Source organism: Gossypium raimondii, chromosome 7 (assembly GCF_025698545.1).
Source record: "Gossypium raimondii isolate GPD5lz chromosome 7, ASM2569854v1, whole genome shotgun sequence".
NCBI lineage: Eukaryota > Viridiplantae > Streptophyta > Magnoliopsida > Malvales > Malvaceae > Gossypium > Gossypium raimondii.
The window spans coordinates 48,082,609-48,088,361 of NC_068571.1; the positions used below are offsets into that span (position 1 = coordinate 48,082,609).

General features: G+C 28.4%; 1 long non-coding RNA gene across 1 annotated transcript; it reads left to right on the forward strand.

Moving 5' to 3' along the window:
- The first annotated feature begins 4,556 nt into the window (after nucleotides 1-4,556).
- Nucleotides 4,557-5,331, forward strand: LOC105785899 (uncharacterized). The gene is made up of 2 exons (XR_001131246.2): nucleotides 4,557-4,698; nucleotides 4,981-5,331. It is a non-coding gene; the product is annotated as an uncharacterized LOC105785899 (long non-coding RNA).
- The last annotated feature ends 422 nt before the right edge of the window (nucleotides 5,332-5,753 follow it).

The following is a 5,753-nucleotide window of genomic DNA, read 5'->3' on the forward strand; positions in this document are numbered from 1 at the left end:
CAAAATGATCATTCAATTATTATTTTTCTTTTTGGTTACCCAACCATCTTGGATTTTTAGTTGTTTTTATTCTAATGTTAACAAATTGGTGACTAAAAAGACAACTTTTCATACTTGAGTGCTAATTTTATAGCTTTTCATAGTTGGGTGATATATATATATATAGTTAGGTGACTACTAATATAGTTTACTAAAATAATATAAAAAATCATATTAAAATATTAAATCATTAATAACATCAGTGGTAATGCAAGTATGCAAGTAATGATGAAATGGTGATTAATTTTAATGATTTTATGAATTTTAGTATAATCACATATAGTCCTCATCCATTTTATGATTTGAAGTTAATTTTGTTTGGATCGAGATAGTTTTCAAATAAAGCTTTCTCAAAAATAAAAAATATTTAAAATATTTAAAATATAAAATATAAAAATATTTTTAACATTTTGTAAAATTTTTAAAAATAGTTAATTATTGACATAACAATTCACGTGTATGCCACATCAAAAAGTTAAGAAACGTTAACTTTTTCATCCATTTTGGAGTGATTTGACAAATAACGCAAATTTAAGGGATAAAAAGGTAAAAATTAAATGGAAAGTTAAAATGATATTTTTAAAAAAAAATGGAATAAGTTATTATTCCTAACTATAATGCAATTGTCAAATATAGGAGAATAATAAAGAATTTGGTTACTAGGCAATGAGGGACAAATTAATTTCTTCCTTAAACTTATTGAATTTGGACTGTATGGGTGATACATGTATGGATGGGGTGAAATTTGTTAAAGTCAATTTAATCAAGTTGTCAATATTCAAGTTGGGAAGATCAGTCGAATTGTGACAAAATTTTTTTTATGGGATCCGGTCATTTTGGGGTTGAGACGTTTGCATAGAGTTTGAAGAGCTATCTCTTAACTTCGAAACACACTTTGAATTGCTCGATTTAGAGTCTGAGAGCTCAAGTTATAACCATATTTTTAAGATTGCGCGGGCAACATTTTTGGACAGGATTATTACGGGAATTTACTTATTCCGGGCTTTAATTTGAGTTTAAATCTTATTGAGTTTGATTTTTAAACTTAATTTTTATTATATACAAGCCCAATATTGTATTTATTAGATTTTATTATTTTATTATTTATTTATTCTGAATTTAAGGATATTGATATTTGTAAGTATTTAAAGTTATTTAGGAGTTTTATGTTTCTTAGTCAACAAGAAAGTTTAGTTCTGCTAAAACTATTCTTGTTTAGATTAATTAGAGTTCTATTATAGTTGAAAGGTTTATTTTGATGTAATTAGCTAACTTATATCAAAGTCTTCATTGTTCATTAAAGACATAAAATTGATAAATTGATTCTTTCGTTTATAAAATTTTCAACTCTAGGAGTTTTTTCTTTTGTGCAAAATTATTTTCTTGCGATTTTTAGGAGTAGTTTTTGTTGGGATTTATATCTCAAATGGTTCAATTTATTTGATCAATCATTCACCTTTTAATTTTAATTTTCTTTATTTATCTATGTTTTGAATTTTATTTTTTTCTTAAATTTATTCTTTTAGTTGTTTTTGTTTTCTAATTTGTTTGTTTTTTTCTTTCAAGTTAAATTCAATTTTTTTTCGAGTCGAACAATTTAAATATAATTTTGGTCCGTTGCCGCCTATTAGTAGGAGTACATGGATTATAGTTTTCACATGAAGAATCATCATTCATCACTAATTTGTCCTCAGCTTTTCTCCCTATTTGTAAGAAATTTCCTTTTAAGAACTAGCCACATCAACTATCTAATCCCTTGCGAATATTTGCTTCCTTTCTTGACATATATAATCAAATTGAATTTAGAAAATAAAACCCATTCTGTAACATTTAAATCTGACACCGACAATAGGAATATAGTTATAACCCTTCAATTTAGTCCAATTTAGATTGAAAAAGGCAAAAAAGAGAGGTAAAGACAAATAGTCTTCTTCACAATATACATATTTTGTTTTGAATGCGGTAAAAAACAATTCCTAGAGAAAGAATAGAAACAAGCAAAAAACTTTTCATACTTTTTATTATACCTAACTTAATTGTTAGGCAGAATTTGCTCTTTTTACAAATTTGATGTTGATAAATTCATGGATTAGAAATTTATTTTGGACACTTGAACATTCTCAAACTGTTTCTTTTTAAGAGCTAAAAGATTTGTGCAAAAATAACCTATCATAGTACCTTTTTTTTCTTCATTATTAATCAATGATTAAATTTAATTTATTTTTTCTATCATGCCTAAATTTGAGATTTAACGTTTACACTTTAATTTTTAATATAATTTAGTCTATATAATTTATAATTTTATTCATTAATTAGAATGGTATACGATTATATATGTATATATATATATATTTATAAAGAAGGAGTTAACAGTGTCAAACTACATTGGTACTTGTCTCTGCACATCAATGTTGCTCACATCATCATGGATTACTTGCAACGCCTCATTCGGTGGTTGCATGAGCCGGTGGTGCCCAATAGAAAGGTTGCACACATAGTTGGTTAGCGTATCAGTAACACAATTTCCCTCCCTGTAAACATTTACTATTTGCATCTTCCAATCTCTCCTCAACAATCTACGAACATACCGAACAATAGCCAAGCTTGAAACATCCATTGTCGGTTACTGCAACATAGCAACAACGTCCATACTATCCAATTCTAGTATGACCTTTCTTGTTCCTAGTTCCCACACTAACAAGAGGCTATGGTAAGCACCCCATATCTCTGCTTCTAGGTGTATTTGAATGAAAAATTTTGAAATTTTGTAGATTTTTTAAAATGTTAGTGTCGAAACTGTTTTTTTAAAAACAAAAATTTAGTTGTCGACTTTAAAAATAAAGTTGGAGTCGCCACCGATCCTTTATTAAGGTGCGATCGGCTCACCTTAAAAATTATTTTGGTCTACGAATTTGAGAAAACGAGTTCGGGAGTCAGTTACGCACGAGGAAGGGTTAGCACCCTCGCAACGCCCAAAATCGGTACCAAATTGATCATTTAATGCCTTAGTGTCGAATGTTAAAAAGATTTTAAAATCAACTCAAATGATGAAATTTGAAAAAGGATAATCAATTGTTCAAGTTATGTAAAGAAATCGAGTCCCAATACGTTAGGGTACAATTCCTCATAATTCCCGAACTTTGAATATCACTTCTATTTTATGTGAAAATCTTCATTTTGAGAAAGTAACATGCCACACCCAATACGTTAGGACACGACAAGTTAAGTTCCCAAAAATGATTTTTATACTCATGCATTTTGAATAAAGAATATCCTCGGTTATCTAGAATTAGTAAAGAAAATCGGAACCCAATACGTTAGGGCTCAATTTCCTCGAAAATTCTCAAAAAAAAAACTTTTATTCAATATTGCTTTTATTCAAAAAAAAACTTTTAAATCAAGGGAAAAAATGATTTTGATATATTGACAAAACCAAAATATATTTCCCAAAACGGGTATGTTTAAAAAATAATGTACAATATGATACAAATATCTTAATTTAAAACGATATCGAAAATTGTAAAAAAATAAAATAAAATATAAAGATATGCATATGTGTGTATATTTACAGAAATAAAAACGTATAAGCATATATGTATTGGTAAAACATGAAAATATGTGTACTTAAATTAAAAATACTTATATATATGTATGATATGTACATAAAATAGCAAATTATAAAAAAATAAAATATTTAATGATTTTAAAGGAAAAACGTATACAGAAATATATTATAGAAAATGTATGTGAACTTTAAATTATAAAATGTATATGCATTATAAGATATGAGAATGGTGAAAATAAAATAATAACAAATAAAATATAATATGTACATGTGAAAATCAATAAAATAAAAATGTAAATTTATGTATATATATATATTACAAAATAAAAATTGGGTAAGTATGTATAAAATATAAGGCATGTGAAAAAAAACTAAAAAAATGTGCAAGAGAAATATATGTATGCATGTAAAAAAACTCAATATATATATATATATATATAAATATATATATATTAAATATGCATGTGTGTAAAATGCGTGAATGTGAATGTATAGAAAATATATAATGATAACTATAATGCATAATATAATAATAATGTTTTTTTTAAAGAAAAAAATAAAATAATAGCTTTTTTTTAAAAAATGGACTAAATTGAGCTTAAAGACAAAAAAGTGGGGCAGATTTGAAATAAATTTGGAAGGTAGGACCAACTTAAATGCGCGCATAACAGTGGGGGACCAAAAGGGAAATTATTCCTGCCTCCCAAAACGCCGCGCAGCGGCATGGTCCAAATTGAAACAGAAATAAAACTTGCGGGAAAATTTAAAAGAAATCAGAAGATTAATTTAAACACACCGCAAGACTAGGGGGACCGAATGCGCAAATAGACCATTTAAAGGAAAACGCGCGGATCCTGGGACCGGGTCGGGTCGACGCGCGGATCTCCCCCCTAAAACGGCGTCGTTTCAATTTTGTTATAAAATTAAAATATTTCCTTAAAAAAAACTCTCTGCTTTCTTTTTTAAAAAAACAAACCCTAACCAGGGTTTTCTTTGTTTTCTCTGCCGCCACTCTCAGTCAAGGCCGTCCCTTGGCCTCCGACGATGCCCCGGCCTCCGATTGCGACGGAGAGGGGACACCGTGACAGCCCCAGGTAAGATCCTTTCTTTCTCCCTCTTTCTTTTTTATTATTTGTTGTATATTTTGAGAAAATAAATCGAAACAACAAAGCCAAAAAGAAAAAAAAGATGTTTCAACCTTAAATCCCTCTTTATATTCTCAAGATCTCTGCTTGTTGATATTGAGTCCCCCCTTTACAGATTTTTCCATCGGTTTTTATAACCGAAAATAAAAAATAAAGATACAAAATAATAAAAAAAATATTTTCTATTATTCCTATTATTTCGTTGTTGCTTGTTTCCGTTTGTTGCTGCAGGTGTGGCGTGGAGCGAATGGCACGGAGAAGAGGGGTTGCACGCGTAGAGGCGCAACTCGCGCGAATGGCGGCTACTATTGCGGAGGGGGCAGTGCGCAGGGCTGCTATGGCGGCTGAAGCAAAGGTCTAGGGTTTCTGCTTAGTTGGTTAAGCTTTGGACTTGTATTGGGCTGTGACATTAGGTTTTAGATTTTTGGGCCACTGTATTGGGCCTGCTAGTGTTGGACTGTTTATTTTTTCTGCTTTGGTTTATTATGTGGGCCCGGGCATAGTTGGGCTTGTACAGTTAGCATTTTAAATTTCACCAAATCAAAATGCTAGCAATTATAATTGATTTGTTTGGATAAATAATTGTTTTAAGAAAAAAATTAGGTGGTTAGAATTTTATGAATTAAAAAATAATTATAAAAAGAATAATTATATTAAAAATAAATAATATAATATATATAATTATTTTTGTAAAATTATAAATATATTTAATAAATAAAAATTTAAAAATATATTATAATTAAATAAGAATAATATTTAAAGTTTAAATGTTTATTATGGTATTAAATGAAAAAAGAATATAAGGAATCTTGAAAAACAAGATGAAATCTTGAAAAAACACCTAGGTGGAACTTGAAAAGGAAAATTGAGTAATTAAAAAGTCTAAAAGCCCTTATTGAATAATTGCCTTTAAGAAAAAAAAACTTCTCATTGTTACATAACTATTATTGTTTCTTTTAATTTTAAAATGTTACACTGGTTAAACTGATAGAAAAATTGTAAAT